The sequence below is a fragment of the Furipterus horrens genome, unplaced genomic scaffold (assembly GCF_987537825.1).
Source record: "Furipterus horrens unplaced genomic scaffold, mFurHor1.1.pri manual_scaffold_2, whole genome shotgun sequence".
NCBI lineage: Eukaryota > Metazoa > Chordata > Mammalia > Chiroptera > Furipteridae > Furipterus > Furipterus horrens.
This window is the reverse complement of record NW_028327172.1, coordinates 63,599,773-63,625,254: the sequence shown is the minus strand read 5'-3', so window position 1 is coordinate 63,625,254 and position 25,482 is coordinate 63,599,773. Positions and strand designations below refer to the sequence as shown.

The following is a 25,482-nucleotide window of genomic DNA, read 5'->3' as shown; positions in this document are numbered from 1 at the left end:
TCAGACATCAATTTTCTTCTCAGGAGTTAATTTTCTCATGAAATGGATTCAACCAGATTATTATGTAAATTATCATTTCTTCAAGTAGATGTTAGGTGTAATATATTATCTATTATACCAGTGAATATTTACATAGGTGCATATCTCCAAAATTATTATGGAAGACAACAGGAAAAATAAGATTCATAATATAAGTATGTGCTTTCCAGTCAATTTATCCAGGAATCTATTAATGGCTAAAACAAGTTTAATCAAAGTCCCTTTTTGCTGCTCATAAAAGCATACTTCTTTCTGGTAATTCTTAGTACTGATAACAGGTCTTGTCATATTGGCATAAGTAACATCAGTCGGGCATTTTTAGAGATGCGGAGAAATGCTTAAAGAAGCTGTGTGGTTAGATAGTTGTTGGTCTATGTCTCAATAAGCTCTCCTTGGAGGGCCTTCTGTTGAGTCTTGGGGAGCTGATAAAGGTGAAGGGTTCTCAAGCAATTATATACACCAAAACATGGTAAATATCAGTTGGGATTTTGTGTAGGGGTAAAGGCATGCAACTAGTCATTTTCAGAATCACATGTGACATTGGAGAGGATTTTGGAGATCTATTCTATTGCAGAAAGGGAGCAAAGTTACCGAGTCTTTCAATTTGCTTCATGAAATAATTTAATCTTAGAGATCAACTGAAAAGGAAACCAACTTCTGCTTCCCTATTGCATATTAGTGGTCTTTGAAGTTGGGGTAACATAATATAGTTTTCCAAATAAATGACACGTAATTAGAAGAGTTTCTGGAACAGAATAAAAGAATAAGTGCAAAGGAAGAGTTAGATTTTTTTATTGTAATTATTATTTGTCCTCTATAAACTAAATTTCAGTGGGAGGTACAGAGATAGCCATAACCTGTCACTTCCAACCAGATTCTGTGGCTGACTGGGGCTGCCATGAGCCCCATGTGAAAGCTCACAAAAGACAGTGCCTGTCCCTTAGGCACCAGCCTGGTACGCCTCTATGGTTCTGGGAGAAGAAGCTAGGTTCCCAGGCTACACATCTTTCAAGAGGATAATGCCTATGGTGGAGCAGGAGAATGTGTACAGAAAGAATGAATGGAACATAATAGTTTTTAGATAAATCTCCAAGAACTAGAGCCAGAACTACTCAAAAAGCTCTGTCTTAAAAACTACACAATTAGAGCATGGGGTCATTTTAGTTCCTGGCCTTAGAGTTCAACCTCAAGTCATGGAGCTCTCTCTAATCCCCCAGAGTCCTGTTTCTCATCTCTCCCAAGGTCCTGCTATCAAGGTTGTAGGGGCAAATACACATATAAAAGGATAACAATGAATCGGTATAAAAGGGGATCTGTATGAAATGGGACCAGTGCATATTGCATATGTATGCATATATCTATGTACATATATACACACATACATATATATATATATACATATAATTCTATAGAGAGTATATGTCATAGGATAATATATTGAGAGGTGGAATTGTATTTTTTGCTTCATAATTTTCCCTGATATTGCTAAGAACTTCATGTTCCCTAGTCTCAGAGGTGTCCTCAGGATTGCAATCAAAAGCTTCTTACTGGGGGGTAATATCTCTTTCCAACTTTTGTGAAAGCTTGAGATCATTCAAGGAGGTTATGCTAAGTGTCTTCAACTAAGCAGGGAAAGGAAAAAGTTTTGAAGGAAGCTTGAGAAAGAGGAACGCTTTTGTTAAACTGGAAAGGGGAACATTTGAACAGTTCCCAACTCGCATAAAGACTCATGCTCTACTTCCAGATTCTTGGAAGCTTCTTGGGGTGGTTGTGAGATGAGTTTAGGGAGGCTGGATCCCTTAGGGCTGGATTGTCCGTAGCATAGGTGTGGCAAAATTGAAACTCGGACATTACCCTCTCCAAGACACCACTAGGTGGCAGAGTGGAAATTTAAATCCAGGGCTGTCTGCTTCCAGTCAAAGAGCATTCCAGTATCAGTAATTTGTGCACAAAACAGTGGCTTTCTCATTGTAATGAGCAGTTACTTTGTTCATGAGGAGCAGGTGTTTCGAAGAATCCTCTTTCAAGCACCTTTCAAGGGGTGTTTTAGAAAAAGCAGAGAATTCTAAATCAAATGACATAGGTTTGAATCACAGCTGAGCAATCTTGGATTTATCACCTGCCAAAAGGAAATAAGATTCCCATTTGTTTATGATAGAATCAAACTGACAGGTGGTTCATAAATTGAATGACTGCACACAGCGTGGGTTGAAAGTAGGTTTACAGCTGTTCGTGTAGATAATAATGCAAAAATTAATAAATAATAATACAAGAATAAAGTGTGTTTGGTGGCCTCACAACTGTAAACCTACTTTTGCCCCACCCTGTATTGTAATCACCATTACTTTATGATCTTTAAGAACGTCCCATGATCAGGCAATACACAGTAATACAAGTATTTTCTTGAAATAAAAAGATAAACATTTCCTTAGAATATTAACCAAAATACTATACATGCATTCCAAATTCAGTATACTCCCACTGATTGATACTCTAGGCAGTCTTATTGCAAATGTAGAATTATTAGATGTGCACAGAAACAGAATATAGAATCAGAAACAGCATTCTGATGTGAAATAAACTAATTTTTGTGTAAGGCAGATTTGGATTCAAATTTAGATTTTGCAGCTTTTTAAACCTATAATCTTAGGCATGTTAACCTCTTGGACATTTCATTTTCTTATGTACAAAATGAAAATAGTAATATTAAGATCTGCCATGATAGTGTAAAGGATAAATCCCCAAGTGCAATATACATCATGCTATGTAGTAGCCACTCAGTGAATATTGGCTCCTCTTAGACTGGAAAGACATACAAAACCAGCTACTTTAACACTCTTACATTGAAAATGAGGAAATCAAGCCCTTCAATTTTTACTTATTTTATTTAATTGAAAGCAAAACTATTGAAACTATGGTTCAAGAGTTTTGATGAGGCTGTATCAGTATATCATATATTCATAGTAAATAATTGCCTACAATGTAAATTAAATATGATTCTTGAGGAAATGTTTATAATACAATTAAATCAAATCAATGGGAATTTGTTGTTGTTGTTGTTAAATGCACATCATAAACCAACATAGTAAGTTACCCCCTTCATTAACTTTGGAACCTTGCCGAAGAAACGACCATGGTCTAAGGTGCTGTATCATCATCATTACCTTTATTGCCATGAGCTAAATGTGATTCTAAGAATAAATGTCCAGGTGGAAATTATTTTTGTTGCGTAAATCTTGGCCAGGAAGTCATGTGTCATACACACTCACCTTTAGTTTTTTTCTTAGGAAAGTGAAACACACTTTTCTTTCAATTATGCTGAGGAGGTTGTATTGATAAATGTAGGTATGTTAAGAGTCAGCTGTTTTTCTGTGTCCTGTCACCAGAACCATAGCCCAGGGTGGATTTCTTCCCCAAACCAGCTTTTGTCTACCAACCTGCAGGGATTAAATAACTGATGTGGAATCCACAGGCCCCTCTCTTCTCTAAATCCTCAGAAGGCCAGGGTGCTTACCCCCCATATTCTTTACCCCTCTCTGAAACACTTTTAATCTATTTCAGATATTTAAGAAACATATTTATGTGCAGGAAGTACTCATAATATTATTAGCAGAATAAGTTAATAGTTTAATTTATTGATTATAGCCTGACTACTTCTAACATGAATTTACTGCTGAATTATTTAATTAATATTCTTTGGGGATCATTTTTTCTGTTACATTTATTAAATGAAATTAATAAATTAGTGTTCCTGTTTATGTAATTATCAAGTTGAATACTTAACAGTCTTCTCTCTACAATATAACTCAGAAAAACTAAAACTTTTCTATAATATAGTCAAACCAACTCTCTGTGATTCCTTAAATATGATATGTTCCTTCATATCTTTATGTTATTGCATGTGCTGATCCCTTCCTCTCCACCTTTGGCCTTATATACCCCTACTGGTTATTCACACCTAGAGTCAAGCATTGTTTCCCTCTCAAAATTATTATTTATTTATTGAAAGCAATAATTAAGTGACAAGCACAATGCTGGACAGTGCAGACAGTCCAATATGGGACATATTTCAGAGGACAGTCATAGCATGTTGTATATTACTGGGTCCACATAATAGAAAGATTGAATGCAGCCAAGGCAGGATGGGGAAGTCAATGATTGTGTCCCAGAGAAGATAACCTATGAGCTGGGTGTTCAAAAGCAGGTGAACTGGGAGAATGGCATTTTTTTTTTCATCAAAAACCAAAAGCCAAACTGAATTAAAGGGAGGTTTATTTTAAAGAATTAGAGAAACCTCATGGAGTCTAATAATGAGAAAGGGTTTGAAAGGATAGGTTGGCCAACTTGAGTTATATTCCTCCAACCCCCTCCACCAGCTTTCCTCAATGGTCCCTGACCCAGTTCTTGTCACTCAGAACACTACTATTCCTGTTAGCACCCAGTAGCACAGAGCAGCCCACTATTGCTGTGCAGCCACATCTATGAAAATTTCTGGGCACATCTTCATAATATAAGTGGGAATAGCAAGTTGTAAGGACTTCTGCCAATAGAGTTTACTTACTGTATTCACTTATTTTTAGTAAGGAAAACTGGATTGCACTATGTCCCTTTTCTTGTAGACTAGATGACAGGAGTAATCAACAACTTCAGACACCTTTACTTTTCTTTTTTTGAGTATATTTTATTGATTATGCTATTACAGTTGTCCCACTTTCCCCTTTGTCCCCTGCTCCTGGTATCTGCCTTCCCTCCAGCAATCCCTCCCATAGTTCACTTCCATGGGTCATGCATGTAAGTTCTTTGGTTTCTCCATTTTCTTTACTATTCTTAATATATCCCTATCTATTTTGTACCTATCAATTATGTTTCTTAATCCCTGTACCTTTTCCCCCACTCTCCCACTTTCCCCTCCCCAATGATAACTCTCCATATGATCTCTATATCTATGATTCTGCTCCTATTCTAATTGCTTGCTTAGGTTTTTTTGTTTTTTGGGGGTTTTTTGTTTGTTTGTTTTTTAGATTCAGTTGTTGATAGCTGTGTTTGTTGTCATTTTACTGTTTATAGTTTTGATCTTCTTTTTCTTAAATAAGTACCTTCAACATTTCTTATAATAAGGACTTGGTGATAAACTCCTTTACCTTTGCCTTGTCTGGGAAGCATTGTGTCTGCCCTTCCATTGCTTTTCATTCCAACACCCTAAAACTTTGCCCTTGGGAAGCCCATAGCTGGAGATTCAGGAGACAGTTTAACAATGATGGCAGTTGAACCAGCTGCCTTTTGTCCTCTCCTTGTTGACTGCTTGCTTCACTGTAACATGGCACTTTCCTCTGCCTTGCTGGGACCCCATAACTAACTCCATATTTTCCCTAAAGATCTGTGGCTTGCCAACCCACTCCCACTTTATGTCTAAGCCAAGAATCATTTTGTTGGAAGGTTAATTACAGTGGATTTATAGTAAGGAATTGGGGTAATCTCTTAGAACCCAGTATCAGGATTGTCTTCCTGAAAAATGAGAAGATTAAAGGCTCTCTCTGTCTCTCTTTCTCTCTTTCTCGTGTTCTTAGTCTTAGCCTGAATGTTTTCTGTTTTTAAACCTGTCTGTAGATCAGCTTTGATTCACGATTGATGCTCTCCCATAGTAAGAACTTGTGTGGGACTTTGACACGCCCTGGTCCCAATTCTGGTTCCAACCCCAGGTGATCATATAGATCCTGTTCCCAAGATGATCGGACCTTATGTTCTGGGTCTGTTGTTTCTAATTCTGGGAGAGAATACCTGACTGGCTTTATTTTATTCTTGTTCCCTTTTCTAATCCAGTCAGCTGTGGGCACAACTATGGGACTGCTGGTACAAACACAGTTGCTTAAGCCCACCACATCTTCTGGGATTTGGGGAAGATATGTTTAGAGAAGGAAAAATGGGCAAGCACACACATTATGCCTGACAATGGGTACAGTGAGCATGGGGCTGGAGGAGGGAACTTCAAGTGGTTCAGTATGGCTGAGTGCAGCATTTAGAATGGAACATAATGAGGGATGACATAAAGAAGCAAACAGGGATGAAATTATGAATGGCCTCGATGCCATCATAAGGTGTTGAAGGCAATCAGGAGCCACGATCTCTCCTTTTCAGGCCCTTACATATAGTGATCATTCTGCCTGGAGGGGACACCAATCCTCTTCTCCTTTATTCTCTAAGTATTTGCCTTTTGGATTTCAGCTTAGATGTACCTCTTCTGAAATCCTTCCCTGACCTGGGTTAGTCATGCGTTGCCCTAGCTGTGTGTGTTTTCTCTGACCAAATGCTCATATCCTTCTCTGTATTCTGATTGCCTGTTCAGTTTTCTGTCTCTTTCACTAGAATATAAATAAGAACTTTGTCTGAATTTACCTTTATCCCTAGCACAGTACCTGATAATCTTAGGCATTCAGTAAATATCTGTTTAACAAATGAATAAATCAATGAATGAGATGAAGTTAAGTCTAACCACAGCAGCACCCCTTTTCTTGTTGGAAGGTTAAGTTCGGTTTTTGCTTCTTAAGTAGACCAGCTGGCACTCTTTTGACCCCAAGTCCATGAGGAATGAAAGTCCTCCCACAGATTCTCTGGCTTCAACCCTGGGACTCAATAAAAATTCTCTCCAGACACCTCTCTCTTCCTTGTCCCCTATCCATTTCCTACATGACCAGTCGAGATTGCTTTCAATATGTGATTCTATAATTTATCATCTTAATCTTTTCCCTTCTTCACTTGTTTCTTCCTGATTTCCTTCTTTGACTTGCTAAAATACTCCTCCACTCAACGTCTGCTCATCATTGGATCATCTGTCGGGATTTACACATTCCTATCCCAAACTGGTCATACCACCAGCACATCACATCCTCCTCAGACACATTTATATGAATATAATAATTCACATCCATGACTCTCACAAGTAGCAAGAAGAGGCAGTATATAATTATAGACTATGGTATACCTGCTTTCTGGTCTATTTCATCAATTACTATGATGCTTCAATTTGATATAATAGAAGAGTGGTCAGAAATATATGTATTGTGCATGTGTTCCGTAACTCAGTATTGGAGTGGCCCAGGACCCTGTCTCTTCTACAGACTCTTACTCCATTGTTAAAATCATCCAGTTTCAAAACTTAAAAACCATATATGTGCTGATGACTCTCAAATTTTAACTAAAATCCAGATCTTTTCCTTAAACTTCAGATTCATATAGCCAGCATCTCTCCTTGGATGTCAAATAGACATCTTAAATATACAACAGATTCAAAACCGAACTTTCAATCTTCCCACAAAAGCAGGCTTCCCCCTTACATCTTAAGTAATGGCAACTCGGCAGCTTCATCTTTCCAGTTGCTAAGTCCACACTTCACAGATCCTCCATCATTAAGTCCTGTTGGTTCTACTTTCAAATATATCCAGAATAATTTCAGTCTACTTCCACCGCTACCGAATTGTTGGAGACACACCCTCTCTTGCTTGGAATTCTTCAATAGAATCCTAATAAGTCTCCATGCTTCTACCCCTGGTCCCCCTAAAATCCAATCAGAGAGATGCTCTTCCCTTTACTTAGGTTTTTAAAAAAATCTATAGACTCTAATGGCTTCCTCATTTCACCCAGAGTAAAAACCAAAGATTTACATTGGCCCATATAACCTGCCATGATTTGCTCCCCACCTCAACCCTTACCTTTCTGGTTTTATTGTCTATAATCCTATTTCCATTCCACTTACTTCATTGTTGTAAGTAGTCCTCTGCTGGGTTGTTTCTTTCTTTCTTTTTTAATCTTCATCCATAGATATGTTTATTGATTTGGGGGAGGGGATAGAGAGAGAGAGAGAAAGAAACATCTATGTGATAGAGAAACATCAATCAGTTGCCTCCCATATGTGTCCCAACTGGGGATTGTACCCACACCTACATATGTGCTCTGACTAGGGATCAAACACGCAAACTTTTAGTGTACAGGACAATGCTCCAACCAGCTGAGCCACCTGGTCAGAGATCTTGCTATTTTTTGAATATACTGAGCACACTCCATCTCAGGATTTTTTACTCTAGCTGTTCTCTCTGCCTGGAGTGTTCTTCCCCCAGATGCACTTGGCAAGCTCTCCCTCCTCTTTCATCTTTGTTCAGACATCACCTTCTCAGTGAAACTCACTTTGACCACATTATTTACACTGCAACCCATCACCATCCTCAGGTCTCTTCACTCTATTTATTTTCTTTTTCCATAGCACTTATTTCCTTCTAACATATGATATAGTGTATTTAAATCTATGATTCTAGTTTATTGTCTGCCTTCTTTGTAAACATAAGTTCTAAGAAAGCAAAAATCTTTGTTTTGTTCAGACTTACCCAAGCTCTTAGCAGAGTGCCTGACATATAGTGTGCTTAGTAAACACTGCCAAAAGTGAGTAAATGAAGAAACAATTATCTCCTACCCTGTTTACCATTATATCTATCTCCATATCAGTGCTATGATCCCCGAATTTTGAGCTCCAAAGGGGTAGAAAAATTTTCTGTCTTTTCTTAGCAGAATAGAATTTTGACCTGAATTCTGCAAACTGTAGTCTTGTGGACATGATTCTTCTCATAAGTTTTCACTCACTCATGAGGATGTGATTTGAAACTGATTAATCACAAGACTGATGTGGGCTGAGAAAATGGATAGAAAGGCTCTGTAAATCACCTCAGAGTGAAATTGTGGCATGTTAAAACTTTGTGAGAAAAGAAATTCAAAACAAGTTAACATACAGTAAAATTTAAGAATTAAATTTTCATTTTCTGATGTAAAACTTGTCAAGGATATTGATTTAATGTTCTGTAACAGATCTATAATTTTCTTGTGCCTTTAAGAATCTATTTATAGTCTCACATGTCACATGTCCTATGAGTGTGGAGGCCTTTCATAACGTTCTTTTATGAGTCACCCATGCTCTTTCCTGTGGCAGCAGATTTTGCAGTGATTTCTTAATGGATTAATTCAACTGACAAATCATCAGATATTTTTGAATTATAAAATGGATACTTTTAAAATTAATAACAGACCATATTCCTACATACATAGATGCACATGGGGTCCAGCTGCTCATTGCCAATGGGCAAAAGCTCTGGAGATAGAGTTTGGTGGAAAGGAAAAGGAATCTTTTATTTAAAGTATATACAGTTTGAAATAATGGCAGGTTTCTATCTAGGCCCGTTTTCTCTAAAACACCCAAGAAAAATCACCCTTCCACCCTCTGCCAGCTCAGTTTAAGGTTTTGCCAGGAACCTCTTCTTCCACCCAAAGGCACAATCCTTTTAAAAATACAGGCGGCTTAGCTGTTTTCCAGCCACTGTCTGGCTTTGGGCATCCTTCCATGTGTGTGTCCAGACATCCTACTCACAGTGAGCTGCCCTCTTCCTCCAACTGCTGCCCTCCAGTGCATCTGTATGCCTGGTTGGGCAGGACCCAAGGAGCACAGCTCTGGTCATCAGCACTGCTGCAGCTTCCCGTGTGGGTGAGGAGTGCAGGGCTTGTTGCCTGGCTTCCAGGATTGGCATCTACCCATCCCCTAAGTCCTGTCCCACACGTTGGTGCAGTGGACCCGAGGCCCTTGCAGGGTTGGAGTAGCTGGAGCAGCAACTGCCATCGCTGATGGACCCAGCTGCTGTCACTGACAGGCCCCTTATGGAGGAGCGCACAGGCAGTGGGTGAGCCGCTGCAACAGCGGCTTCCCATGTCCGGGAGGGGAGTAGGTTTTTTTTTGTCCAGCCACTTGGCTCTCAGGACCCCCAACCTGAACCTCCTTCCCTCCCCTCTTACCAGCCTAGTGCCCACTGTACTCCAGGAAAGGCAGGTCCTGGAGCACTGGAGGAGGGGTACAGATAATGCTCCCAGACCATGTGGTCCCTCCAAGTCCGGCCAGCTCAGGAACCAGAGCCCCAGGTGGCTTACCAACCAGCTCGGAAATGGAAGAGTGGGCGTTTCCATGTACTCATCTTTTAAAGACAGCCCCCACAATCCCCCATGTGACAGGAGTAGATGGGAGGGTATGTCCCTCCCACCCAATTATCTCCCTCCCAATAAGAGTTAGCCTTATGTGCTTCTTTTCTGCTGAGTCATGCATGTGTCCTCCTGGTTCCCCGGGCAATGCAAGCATACAGTCCTTGTCACATCTCAACCCCCTACCCCCATTTCAGTGGGTAAGTCCTCTTACATTAACATTCTTTATCTAAATTGGAAAGTAATATAAAACAGCCTCATGGGAATTTCTCAAGTTATGAACCTTTGACTTTTGAATGTAACTTCAACCTATTACTCTTTTTGTTTTTGTTTTTAATTGTTATTTATTTATTTATTTATTTATTTATATAGACAGGAGAAGGGAGAGAGAAAGAGAGGGAGAGAAACATTGATCCATTGCTTATTGTAAGTACCCACACTCAGAGACCAAAGGGGCAGCCTAGGCATGTGTCCTGACTGGGAATTGAACTGGTGACTTTCGCTTTGTGGGATAGTGCTCCAATCAACTGAGACACACCAGTTAGGGCTCATCCTACCCTTTCAGTTCAATCTGCTACAAAAAGTCAAGCCCTTCCTCTATTCTCTTACTCTATTACCTCACATTTATTGATCAATTCATGCCAAGACTAAGAGTAGGGAGGCAACAGAGTGGATCAAACATAAGCTTGGTGTCAGTCAAGAAGAAGTAGATCCTTGGCTCTGCCATTATTTTCTGCATAACCGTGAGGACATGGCTTAACCTCTCTGAGCAGTAGCAATCCTTATATTTGTAAAATTGGTTTAATAATATCTACTTCACAAATGAAAATTAAGTAAGATAGTATATGTAAAGTATTCATTTTTTTTTCTGCTTTAAAATAGGACTAGAAAATATATCAAGCTTTCAATTAGATTTGTTAATGTCTGAGGGCAGGTTTTTACATGCCTGTTAATGAAGTTTTACTTGTATTATAATTAGTCAATTTATTAAAGACAAATCTTAAGTTTTTAAAAGATTTTAAATTCATACCTGTCAGAATGGCTATCATCAATAAATCAACAAATAACAAGTGCTGATGAGGATGTGGAGAAAACGGAACCACAGTGTACTGTTGGTGGGAATGCAGACTGGAGCAACCACTGTGGAAGACAGTATGGAATCTCCTCAAAAAATTAAATATGGAACTTCCTTTTGATCTAGTGATTCCGCTACCAGGATATACCATAAGCATCCTAAAACACCAATTCAAAAGAACTTATGCACCCTTATGTTCATAGCAGCACTATTTACAATAGCCAAGTGCTGGAAACAGCCGAAGTCCTGATCAGTAGATGAGTGAGTAAAAAATTGTGGTACATTTACACAATGGAATACTATGCAGCAGAATAAAAGAAGGAATTCCCACCTGTTGCAACAGCATGGTTGGAACTGGACATTATTATGCTTAGTGAAATAAGCCATTCAATGAAAGACAAATACCATATGATCTCACTTATATGAGGAATTTAATGAACAAAATTAACAAGCAAAATAGAACCAGAGGCATGGAAACATGGAACAGATTGACAGTAGTCAGAGGGGAGGTGGGAAGGGAAAGGACCAGCCGAAGAACATGTATGAATGACCCATGGACATGGACAACAGTGTGGGAATTGACCATGGGAGTGGGGGTGGGCTGGGCGGAGGAGGGCAGAGGGGGAAAATTTGAGACAACTGTAATAGAATAACAATGAAGATAAATAAATAAAATAAAAAACAAAACATTCCTAGAAAACGACTGAAAAGGAATACAGTATATAAAAATGAAAAAAAAGACTAAGTTCAAATTTTTAATCTTGCTATTATGTTTATTAATTTAGTGAATATGTATAAAAATAAGTACTATTACTTTCACTAGCTCTTTGATCAATATTTAATTGAATCTTATGGTTAAAATGTTGAATTATCCTTAAACATTTAATAATATTTACACTCATAAATAACATTTTAATAAACATTTTAAATTATAATGGTGATTTTAATATAGCTAATTCTTTCAAATAATCCCAAACTATTATGCAGATTTAAAAATCAACAAGTAAGGTATTTTTAAGTAAGTATATCTTACTAACATAATAAAGCAAAAAATTTAATACCTTAAACAGTATTCTCATATACCTTTCAAACATCTTAAAAATAGAAAAAAATCATATCCAAAACAGTAGGATTATTACAAAGCATATCACAGCATAATTAAAACCCTTAATATTGTGTTCATTATTATCATGTCTGTACATATTTATATACTCTCCTCCCAGAGTAGCTAATTTGCTCCCCAACCAAAGAGAAGATAATTACTATTTCAAGTCTACTATAGCCATTAAAGTTATACATGCTGATTATTACCAGTGATTGTAGATCAAGGCAAAGGACTTTTGTACTGATTCCAAAAGGATTCTACCCAAATCCTAAGTTATCAAACTAACGCTTTTTTATAATTAATCCCTGACAACTTCATTTTTTTTTCTATCATTATGAAACAAGTTCCTGACAACTTCAATTTTATAGAATATTGCTTTCACAAACTGTTCCTGCAGGATTTATGTACATTCAGTATGCTCTTTCTGTGGTCTCTCTTCACAATGGGATCACAACAAATCTCCATGTTGCTTAATTTTTGGTTATGGACTTTGAAAAATGCTTCTGAGATCATGACCTATCTATTCACTACCTTCTTTACTTCTTATGTTCTCATCTGTCAAATCTACCATTCTGTTGGTTTATTACCAAGTTCCAATCTGGTTCCCAGTTTCTGCTTTCTTCTCCCTGCCCTCCAATCTAGTGTTATTGAATCACTTTCTATAAATGCAAACATTATCCAAATTTCCAAAGCAAGAGGAATTAATCCAGTTCTTGATCATCATTCTGGGATTCAGTACCACATCACCACTAGGGCTGCACTTGTTCTGACACAGACTATAAGTTTGGTCTCTGGTCTTGGCTTCTTGTTGATGTCAAGGAACATAGGTGAATGGCTTGTCAGCACACAAACGCTCTTGTCTTTTAGGAACAATACTGTTTGGGGAAAATTATAGAGGGAACAGTAGTAAGTGTGAAGCTCCCCATTGTCCATTATAATTTGGACATTGCATAGGGGAGTTTGGAGAGGTTAGATGTTAGATGCAGATAGAAGAACCCTGTCCTTTGGGCTGTGGGGATTTTAAATTGTAGGGCTGAGGAAGAGGCAGACTCAGCTTTTTGTGGCCATGCAGTATAAAATAGCAGAACATCTAGTTCAGAAAAAAGTCAAAGCTAAGTAAGATAAGGCCATCTATGCTGATTTATTGACTGTTACCCTAGACAAAATAAGAATATAACCTTTGAAACCAGGATGTTATGAAATGAGGTCCTGACTATGGTGCTTATGACATGATCATGGCAAAGCTACTGAATCAAACTTACATTTCTGTACTATTGAGACAAACCACCGCCTCATTAGTCATAATAAGGATTAAGTGAACCGTACACATCGTGCCCCTAGTGTAGTGCATGCCAAAAACAACAACAGACAAACAAAAATGGTTATTCAGTAAATAACAAGTTGTCTAGTTTCTTTACTCAACAACAACAACAATAAAAAAAGACATGCATATGAACTATGAATTGAGTATAGTAATACAAAAATAAAAGTGTTTTGCTTCTTTCCCAGGCCAATTTCTCCTAAGAATTATCTGCACTTATTATTTTCACTTTTCACCTCCAAATTCTGTTTGTGGTGGATGAACAGAGATTGCTGCTTCGATATATTTTCTTCTACTCTAATATGTAACAGCAACATGGCTAGGATGAAATTGATTCATCCTCCCTGCCACACTAATTGTTCTAAGGTGGACGTGTGATTAGAGGTGATCCAACAGAGGGGAGGCTCAGAAGTGTGGTTTGAAGGTTGGGGCTAGTGCTTTAAGCAGGTGTGGCTCCTGTAACTACTGCTGTGAAGAAAGCCAGCCCGAAGCTAAAACTGACACAAGAGAACAGAGTCAAGATAAGAGTAAAGAAGACAGATTTGTGTGTGTATGTTTGTGTGTGTGTTTTGAGAATACCCTCAGCATATTTAAATATCGTCGTCGTCGTCGTCGTCGTCGGCAGCCGTCCGTCTCGAGAGACGATGGTGTAGCTTCTTAAAAGTCTATCTGCACCGCCGAGAATGGCTGTGCAGTCCGACTCGGGAGTGACACGGTATCTGTCTCCTCCCGTGTTGAATCGACATCTTGCGATGACGCTGGAGTGTCCTCTCCAGTGAAGCTGAAGCTACAGAGCCTGGGCAGGGTGATATGGAGGGTCTGCTGTTGCCCATGCAGCAGACTCCCCCCTCTCTTCGCAGCTGAAGGGTCCAAGGGAAAGACGGAGTCAATACAGCTTGGCTTCAGGTGCGCCGCAGGAGTTGCCGGTGTTGACTACAACGTCAAACCGCCTTAGGGACTCCGGCTCCGGATTTTCTGTCGGGGTTTACTCCCTTAGCCTTTCCCCTGAAGAGGTATGCCGCAAGGCAGCGGAGGTTTTTTGGAGTCAGAGTTTTCCTTCTCTGATATTTAAATATAAATACAGTATTATTAACTATGGTCACCATGCTATATATTAGATCTCCAAAACTTCATCCTACGTAACTGAAACATTGTAACCCTGGATCAAAATCTCCCTATTTCCGCCACTCTCTAGCACATAGCAACTACTGTTAAACATTATTATTATTATTATTATTATTATTATTATTATTATTATTATTATTATTATTCCTCACCAGAGGATATGTTTATTGATTTGAGATTGAGAGAGAGAGAGAGAGAGAGAGAGAGAGATCAACTTGAGAGAGAAACATCTATCAGTTGCCTTATGGATGCATCCCAAATGGGTATCAAACGTGCAACCTAAGCATGTGTCCTGACCAGAATCAATCCCTCAACCTTTCACTGTACAGGACAATATTCCAACCAACTGAGCCATCTGGCCATAGTTAAACTCTCTGCTTTTTTTTTCTTTGGCTTCTACATGTGTAAGTGTCCCATAGTTGTTTTACTCACTCATCTACTGATGGACACATGTAAATAACTCTGCAGTGAACACAGGGGTGCTTATGTGCTTCCAAATTATGGTTTGGGTTTCTTTGCATGTATTCCCAGAGTGGGATGCTGAGACAAAAGGCACACCCATTTACAATTTTTTGAGGTATCTCCATACTGCTTTCCACAGTGGCTGCAATAGTCTGCATTCCCCCCAACAGTGCAAAAGGATTCCCCTTTCTCTACATCCTCGCCAGCACTTGTTGTTTGTTCATTTATTGATGACGGTCATTCTGACCAGTGTGAGATGATATATTATTGTGGTTTTAATTTACATTTCTCTGATGATTAGTGAAGTTAAGCATCTTTTCATATGCCTACGGGTCATCTGTATGTCCCCTTTGGTGAAGTGTCCATTCAGGTCTTTGCCCATTTTTTAATTGGATTGTTGTTTTTTTTTGGTGTTGAGTTTTGTAAGTTCTTTATAAATTTTGAATATTAACCCCTTATCAGATATATTGGTGAATTTGTTTTCCTATTCTGTGGGTTATCTGTTATTTTGTTGATGATTTCCTTTGCTGTGAAAAACTTTTTAGTTTAATGTAGTCCCATTTGTTTATTTTTTTCTTTTGGTTTTGCTTACCTGGGGAGATATATCCAATAAAAATATTGCTACAAGCAATGTCCAAGATTTTGCTGCTTATGTTTTATTCTATGATTTTTATGGTTTGGGGCCTAACACTTAAGTCTTTGATCCATTTTCAATTTATTCTTGCGTGTGGCATAAGAAAGTGGCCTAGTTTAATTTTTCTGCACACATCTGTCCAATTTTCCCAATACCATTTATTGAATAAACTATCTTTAGCCCATTGAATGTGCTTGTTTCCTCTGTTGGATATTAATGGACCGTAAAGCTGTGGGTTTATTTCTGGGCTCTCTATTATGTTCCACTGATCTCTGTGTCTATTTTTATGCCTGTACCATGCTGTTTTGATTACTATGGGCTTATAGTATAGTGTGATATTAGGTAGCATAATTCCTCCAACTTTGTTCTCTCCAGATCACTGTTGCTATGCAGGCCTTTTGAGGTTCCATATAAATTTTTGAAATTTTTGTTCTAGTTCTGTGAAATACACCATCGGAATTTTATAGAAACTGAGTTGAATCTATAGATTGCTTTGAGTAGTACGGACATTTAATGATGGTAATTCTTCTTATCCATGAACACAGTATGTGCTTCCACTTATTTGTATCTTCTTTGATTTTTTTCTTATTTTCTTCTGTCTTATCATTTGCCAAGTACAGGTCTTTCCTAGGTATTTTATTCTTTTTGAAGCAATTGTAAATGGGATTATTTTCTTAATTTCTCTTTCTGTTAGCTCATTATTGGCATAAAAAATGCAACTAATTTCTGGATATTAATTTTGTATCCTGCTACTTTGTTGAATTCATTTACTAGTTTCAGTACTTTCTTAGAGTAATCTTTGGGTTTCTCTATGTAAAGTATCATGTCCTCTGAAAATAAATACAGTTTTACTACTTCCTTTCCAATTTGGATGCCTTTTATTTCTTCTTTTCTGATTGCTGTGGCTAGGACTTGCAGTACTCTGTTGAACAAGAGAGATGAAAGCAGACATCCTTGACTTGTTCCTGATCTTGAGAGGAACACTTGTAGTTTTTGCCCATTGAGTATGATGCTGGCTGTGGGTTCGTCATATATGCCTCTACTGTGTTTAGGTATGTTCCCTCTATTCCCACTTTGCTGATAGTTTTTATTATAAATGGGTGCTGGGCTTTATCAAATGCTTTTTCTGTATCTATTGATATGATCATGTGGTTTTTATTCTTCATTTTGTTTATGTGGTGAATCACATTTATTGATTTGCTAATGTTGTTCCAACCTTGCATCTCTGGTGTAAATCCCACTTGATCATGACATATAATCTTTTTGATGCATTGCTGTATTCAGTTTGCTAATATTTTGTTGAGAATTTTTAACTCCTATGTTCATTACAGGTATTGGCTTTTTTTTTTTTTTTTTTTGTAGTATTTTCATCTGGTTTTGCAATTAGGATAACACAGGCTTGTAAAATGAGTTTTGGAGCCTTGGCTCCTCTTGAATTTTATGAAATAGTTTGAGAAGAAGATGTGTTCTTCTGAGAATGTTTGGTAAAATTCACCTGCGAAGCCACCGGGTCCAGGGATTTTGTTTGTTGGGAGTTTTTTTTTTTTTTTTTTACTTTTTCAGTTTCACTCTGTGTACTCTGTTTATTCAGATTCTCTGATTTTTCCTCGTTTAGTTTTGGAACATTGTATGTTTCTAGGAATTTATCCATTTCATCCAGGTTGTTCAATTTGTTGGCATATAGCTGTCCATAAAATTTTCTTACAATCCTTTGTATTTCTTTGGTGTTAGTCTGATTTTATGTCTGATTTTATTTATTTGGGACCTTTCTCCTCTTTTTTAAAAAAATTTGATGAGTCTGGTTAAAGGTTTGTCAATCTTGTTTATCTTTTCAAAGAACCAACTTTTTGATTCATTAATCTTTGTTTTTGTTGTTGTTGTTGTTTGAGAGTCTATTTCATCTATTTCTGCTCTGATCTTTATTATTTCCTTTCTTCTACTCACTTTGGATTTAGCTTGTGGTTCTTTTTCAAGTTCCTTTAAGTATAAAGTTAGATTGTTTATTTGAGCTTTTTCTTGTTTTTTTGAGATAGGCTTGTACTGCTGTAAATTTCCCTCTTAAAATTGTTTTCCCAGTGCCCCACAGATTTTGGATTGTTGTGTCCTCATTTTCATTTGTTTCAAGGTATCTTTGATTTCTTCTTTGATCTTGTTTTTGACCCAGTCATTGTTTAGTAACATGTTATTTAGCTTCCATGTTTTTCAGTGTTCTTCTTATGATTGATTTCTAGTTTCATAGCATTGTGGTCAGAGAAGATGCTTGATATGATTTCAGTCTTCTTAAAGTTAGTGAGACTTGTTTGTGCTCTAACACGTGGTCTATCCTAGAAAACGTTCCATGCGCACTAGAAAAGTATGTATATTCTGCTGCTTTGGGTGAAGTCCTCTGAAGATATCAATTAAATCCATTTGATCTAGTGTGTCATTTAAGGCCACTGTCTCCTTGTTGAATTTCTATCTGGAAGATCTATTCATTGAAGTCATGGGGTATTAAAATCCCTGACTATGACTATATTTCTGTAGATCTCTCCTTTTATGTCCACCAAGATTTGCTTCATATATTAAGGTGCTCCTACGTTGGGTGAGTAAGTGTTTACTAGGGTTATATATCCTCTTGTTGGGTTGTTCCCTTTATCATTATGTAGTGTCCTTCTTTGTCTCTTACTATACTTAGCCTTGGTTTTATAGTCTATTTTGTCAGATATAAGTATTGCTACACCAGCTCTTTTTTCCTTTACATTTGCATGAAATGTATATTTCCATCCCTTTACTTTTAGTATGTGTGTATTTTTCTGTCTGAGGTGTGTCTCTCAGAAGCAACATATATATAGCTCTTTTTTTCTTATAGATTCAGTTAACCTATGTCTTTTGGTTGGAGCATTTAAGCCATTTGCATTTGAGGTAATTATGGATAGATACATATTTAGTGCCATTTTCTTGTTAGAGTATTTTATTCTGTTTTTTCCTTCCTCTTTTTCTTCTCCTTAAAGCGGGCCTTTTAACATTTATTACAGTATTGGTTTGGTGTTAACAAACTCCTATAGCTTTTTCTTTTCTTTTTAACTATATTTTATTGATTATGATGTTACAGTAGTCCAAATTTTTTTCCCTTTGCTTCCCTCTGCCCAGTGCCCCCCTTCCCTCCAGCAATCCCGCCCCTCTTAGTTCATGTCCATGAGTTGTGCATATAAGTTCTTTGGCTTCACCCTTTCCTATATTATTCTTAACTTCCCCCTATTTTGTACCAACCAATTATACTTCTTAATCCCTGCACCATTTCCCCATTTCTTCCCCTACCCCCTCCCGACTGATAACCCTCCAAATGATCCCCATTCTTATGATTCTGTTCCTATTCTGGTTTGCTTAGATGGATTTTGTTTTTATTTTTTTAGATTCAGTTGTCGATAGTTGTGAGTTTGTTGTCATTTTAATGTTCATAGTTTTGATCTTCTTTTTCTTAAGTAAGTCCCTTTAACATTTCATATAATAATGGCTTGGTGATGATGACTCTTTTAACTTTACATTGTCTGGAAAGCATTTTATCTGCCCTTCCATTCTAAATGATTGCTTTGCTGGATAGAGTAGTCTTGGTTGTAGGTCCTTGCTTTTCATCACATTGAATATTTCTTGCCAGCTTCTTTTGAGAAATCAGCTGATAGACTTTTTTTTTTTTAAGGAGTGTTACAAACTTTTATTTCTTGCCCTTCTGCCTTCACTTGGTCCAAGGCAACATAAAAATGAAATACATAAGGTACACAGGAATCACCACAGGCCAGTTAATGTGCTTACATACAAAGGAACTAAACATTATCTAATGACACTGGGGTTTCAGAAAGTGACTACTTTAACACAAAAACTGATGTGTAATTGTTTTCATAAACATGTCTAAATACATTGGTCTCCCAAAGGCAAAATGGTATCTCTACCATTTTCCTAGACAGAAATAACCTCAAATGTACAATTTAATTAACTGAATTAAAACTATTAAGTCTTATGTACTCTTTTCAAACACTGAATTTATAAAAGACTTAATTAAAGTATCACATTTTAACTTTAAAAACAAAAAAATTAAAAATTAGATTTACCAATACTTCATAATTAGTTTTAAGATTTAAACGAAGCAATAAGAAACACATGTTTTGTTTTGCCAGCCTTTTATGAAGGCCTTTTAAACATATACATTTGGCTAATTTATTTTCAACCCTAAGTCAACTTCTCTGAGTATTTACACTGCATCTTTTGGTAGTTAAAAGAATACTTGGTTAGAAGTTATTAATTCATGTTGCTTCATGAATTCTGAGTTCTGTATTTTCTCTACTGTCAAAATTCAACACACCTCTCTTAAGTAAGAAAATGACTGACTCCGATTTTTAAAGTTTATACAGAAGGAATTAAAATCTGTAGTTTCATTAACTACACATTTGAGGTGAGAACAGTTAAATATTACTAAACTTGTTTTATTTCTGGTAGTTTACAGTTTGAGTAATTTCAATAGCCCAGGTACCAAAATGCTGTTTAACGAACATGAGTTTTTACCCATTTGAACATGGTTAGCTGTTGCAATTAACTACACATTTGAGGTGAGAACAGTTAAATATTACTAAACTTGTTTTATTTCTGGTAGTTTACAGTTTGAGTAATTTCAATAGCCCAGGTACCAAAATGCTGTTTAACGAACATGAGTTTTTACCCATTTGAACATGGTTAGCTGTTGCAATCCATTGATCAAAATCACTAGCTCTGTATGTCTACACACAAGGGCACACGTACTCCTTAATTCCCTAAATCAGTTTTGCTCCTCTAAAAAAGAGAAGCTGGCTTTAGCTTAATATGCTACCTGACACATCCGTTTCTTCTAAAATCAAAAGTTGGCCAATTTTCAAATAAATGGAAAAAGAAAATACTTGTTCAGAATGAAAAAAATTAAGCTTGGCAAAAGTAGTGACTTTTACTTACAATCGTATGTAATAAGATTACAATAGAAACTAGGGCTATCTTCTGAACGAAAGCAATGATTTATTGGTAATGGCAATGAGTGGAATTTTGAGTCTCTAGCGACAATCAAGCAGTTATCCAGGAGCTGTAGATCTGATTGCAACGTGGCCTTCCAGTGTCTTTTGTACCTTAGTGACCTTCTCCTTTTTTGCCAACCACTCGTTTGAAGTCATTCATATTTGTTGCCTGGACTGGAGTACCAATGAAAGTAAAATATGAAATTCTTGTGGTTTCTTCTTCATCTTGATTGGACTGAACAAATATAGTTATACTGTTAACATTCTGAAACTTAACATAACGAAGTGAAATAATGCTATCTTATTTAATATCATCCTCTGTTAGTTTCAAAGCTTGAGTTGGTTCACTTCTTTCTGCTTCTTCAAAATCCATAGATCAGGGTAGATTAGTAAAAATTTTGATGTATTTAGGACCCTGACCATTATCTGGCCCTTGAAATTTCATTGAATAAAGCTTAACAGGTTGATTGAATGCCACAGTAATAAGCAGCTGTTCATCACAATCAGATTCCAAGAAGGTCTTGTCTTTTCATAAACAGTTGTCAAACCCATGCTCATCACTTTCATTAAGATATTCACAGCTGACCTTGTTATTAAAAGACATTAAGTCCATAGAGCCTTTTGGGATATCTGTGTCCTCATTGCTTCCAGGGTCATTTTCTAAGTGCTGCTTGATTTTTTCTTCTAATCCCACAGCTTCTGCTCCTTGATATTGATCACTTCTTACTTTGTTTTGGAAAAACAAAAGCATAGGTGTTGCTGATATATTGTTGGTGGCAGTTGTTCCCTGACACTGGTGTACATCTACTTCCAAGAAAACTGCTTGCGGATATTTATTACTCATACTACTGAATGCTGGGGCAATCCTTAAACATGATCCATGCCTTCTCATGGTGAACTTGACCACGGCGAGTCTGGAGCCGCATCACTCAGCTCCGGCTGGAAATCTGGGTTGCTTCTGACCGGCTTCACTCCCACCATTCTCAGAGAGCCTGGGAGGGAGGCCTCTATGCCACTGACTTTGAAACTGAAGAAGATGACCCGGGAGGGGAAGGCCAAGGCCTGGGCAGCGGAGGTGGTGACCGCGGAGCTTCCGCCAGGGCTCCCAGTGTCGAGTCACACCAAGGAGTGGAGTGGCTCACCTGATAGTCTTATAGGCACCCCTTTGTAGGTAACTCTCTGCTTTTCTCTTGGTGCTTTTAAAATTCTCTCTTTATCTTGAACCTTTGACATTTTAATTATGATGTGTCCTGGTGTGGTCCCCTTTGGGTCTAGCTTGTTTGTGCTTCCTGGACTTGTATGCCTATTTCTTTTGCCAAATTTGGGGAGCTTTCCTTCATTATTTTTTCACATAAGCTTTCAATTTCTTGCTCTTCCTCTTCTTCTGACATCCCTATGATTCAGATGTTAGCACATTTAAAGTTGTCCCAGAGGGTCCTAAGCCTCTCCTCGCTTTTTTAAATTCTTGTTTCCTCATTCTGTACTGGTTGACTGTTTTTTTATTCCTTATGTTCCAAATCATTGATTTGAACCCCAGTTTTCTTTCCTTCACCATTGGTTTTGCGTGGATCTTCCTTCGTTTCATTTAGCATAGACTTCACTTCTTCCCTTATGCGTTTGCTGTACTTAAGCATATCCATCAATTCTGTGAGCATCTTTATCACCATTGTCTTGAACTCTGTGTCTGTTAGGTTGGCTATCTCCTCATTTGTTAGGTTGGTTATCTCCTCATCCCTTAGTTCTCCCACTGGAACCTTGATCTATTCCCTCTTTTGGGCCATACTTCTCTGTATCCTCATCTTGACAGTCTCCTGTGTTTGTTTGCCTCTGTGTCTGAGGTAGAGCTGTCGCGCTTGTTACATTGTAAGGGGCGGAGCCTTACATATTCATCAGTACAGGTGACTCGTTTCACTACATTGTGGCGTTGTGTGGGGGATGGGTCAGAGAGGGAACAATGCTGCTTGCCCAATACTTACCCCCCTTCCAGGCACCTCTCCCACTTCCGTATGGGCCAGTGTCTCTCCAGCTGTTGTCCTGGCCATCATTCCCAGAGTGGGTGGGTCTGTGGATGTTCTAGGACTGTGTGGGCCCCTTAAACAAGGGGACTCCACTGAGATACTGGCAGTATCCTCCTCTGCCCAAACCCCCACTGGTATGCACAGTCAGAAGCAATGAGGCTCCACTTTTCCCCAGTCTGGTGCCAGGAGTGCCCCCCAGGTATCCCTCCCTTCTTTTTAAAACATGTGAATGCACTTTCTGCTGGCCTGCCACTGCCGCCGATGCTGCCACCACTACATTGAGTCTTCTCCACTCCAGCTCCGCCTCTCCTACATGTCTAGATAAGTATTTTTTCTTTATATTTTTGTTTGTTGGACTTCCATTAAGCTCGATTTTCTGGAACTTCTTGTTGTCTCTAGTTTTGAGGTAGTTGTACTCCTTCTTAATTGTGGAGAGAGATGCAGTGTGTCTGTCTAGGCCTCTATTTTGGCCAGAAGTCTCCTCCTTTAACTTCTTCATGTCTGGGAAGCTCCTTATTTCTCCTTTGACTTTAAATATAGCCATGCTGGTAAAGTAGCCTTGGTTGTAGGTCCTTGCTTTTCATCACCTTGAATATTTTATGCTACTCCCTTCTGGGTTGAAACGTATCTGTTGAAAAATCAGATGACAGCTTAATTATGCACTCTTGTGTGTAACTACCTGCTTTTCTGCAGCTTTTATGATTCTCTTCTTGTCTTTAAATTTTGTCATTTTAATTATGATGTGTCTCAGTTAAGCCTCTTCTGGTCCAACATGTTTGGGACTCTGAACTTTCTAGACTTTTGTGTCTTTTCTTTTACCAGACTAGGAAAGTTTTCAGTCATTATTTCATCAAATAGGGTCTCAGTCCCTTACTCACTCTCTTCTCCTTCTGGTATTCCTATGATGCAGATGTTATGCTTCATGTTGTCTAAAACGTTTCTTAAACTCTCTTCATTTTTTAAAATTATTTTTTCTGCTCTGCCAGGGTATTTTTTTCTATCTTGTCACCCAAATCACTTATTCAATCCTCTGTTTCATCTGACCTACTATTTATTCCTTCCAGTGTAATATTTATTTCATATATTGCATTCTTTATTTATGACTGGTCCTTTTTTATGGTTTCTATATCTTTTTTCATGCTGTTGCGTATCTTTATTAAAAAATCATTACTCTAAACTCTCTATCTTATAAATTGCTTGCCTCCTTTCATTTAGCTCTTTTTCTGGAGAATGCTCTTGTTTCTTTCATTTTGGGGTCTCTTTCTTTGTCTCCCCATTTTGGCTGTTTCTCTGCATTTGTTTATATGTTTTGGGTAGACCTGCAAAGACTCTGGTATAAGCCTTTTACAGACATTGCCTACGACTGGCCTGGGTCAACCTATTTGGACCTATCAGCAATTCACAGTGTGTGGCTCCCTGTGCTGGGCCTGTTTGTGTGCAGAAAGAACCAGGCTGCACACTGTGACTGGCTCTTAATAGGACTGGGCCTGGGGGATGGTGAGCTGAAGTATCCTAGAGCTCCCAGAGATCTGCCTTAGTTGTAAATTAATCTGTGATATAACCTCAAACTATAATCAGTAGCCCAGCTTAAGATCCCCTCAGGCTGATGCCACTTGGAAGAGAGTGCTCTGCCTGAGACAGACGGCTTCTGCAGTATGTGGAATGACTCAGCACAGGAATCCTGGTGTCTGTTCCTTCAATTCTCTCCCTGGAGCCACCAACCCCAGACTCCCCTCAAGTGTCTCTAGTCCACTCTGCACTCCCTCTGCTGGAGCCCAGCATAAGTGGCTACAAACAAAATTTTGTGCATTGGCTCTTTAAGAGGCTCTCTGCATGTCCAGCCATCTCTTCCTGGTTGACAGAAACCCTGGTGCTTTTCACACTGGATGTTATCTGCATTCCTTTGCAGCTCTGGTGCTGTAGGCTGGAGAGTTCAGCTTTAGGTTTAGACCCTACACTTTTCAGGGGGAATCTCCTAGCCACTGAAATATCCCTCCAGAACTTCAACTGCCACTTGTGGGAGCTCAGCTAGCCCTCTCGCACCTCCTCCCCACTCCCTACTTATCATGTTGTGGTGAATTGGATTTTTCTGTCTGTCTGTGGATATAAGGCTTCTCTCCAGCTAGTGTTCAGTTCATTACTCTGGGTGATTTCTCTACAATGTAGTTGTAATTCCAGATTGGTCCTGGGAGGAGGTTAGTGTAGCTTCCACTTACTCCTCTACCATCTTGGATCTCCTCAAACTCTCTGATTTTATAAGTTTGACGTTTTTCATACATATACGTGAGATCATGCCGTACTTGCCTTTCCGTGTCTAGCTTAATTTACTTAGAATAATGTTTTTAAATTTTATGCACATTGCCACAAATGGTAGGATTTGGGTTTTTTTTTAAGGCTTATCAATTCTATTGTATACGCACACACACATATATATGCACACACACACGCACACACGCCACATTGTCTTCATTCATTCACAGGCAGTCACTTAGGTTGTTTCTATATATTAACTATTGTGAATAATGCTTCAGTGAACATGGGAATGTTGTATCTCTTTGAGATACTGCTTTCATTCTTTCAGATATATACCTAGATATGATATTGCTGGGTCACATGGTAGCTCTATTGTTAAATTTTTGAGGAAGTTCCATACTATTTTTTATTATGATTGCACCAATTTACATTC

At 38.1% G+C, this 25,482-nt stretch overlaps 1 pseudogene; it reads right to left on the bottom strand.

The window, feature by feature from the left end:
* Positions 1-20,808: 20,808 nt before the first annotated feature.
* Positions 20,809-21,759, bottom strand: LOC150018708 (thioredoxin-like protein 1 pseudogene; annotated as a pseudogene).
* Between the last annotated feature and the right edge of the window lie 3,723 nt (positions 21,760-25,482).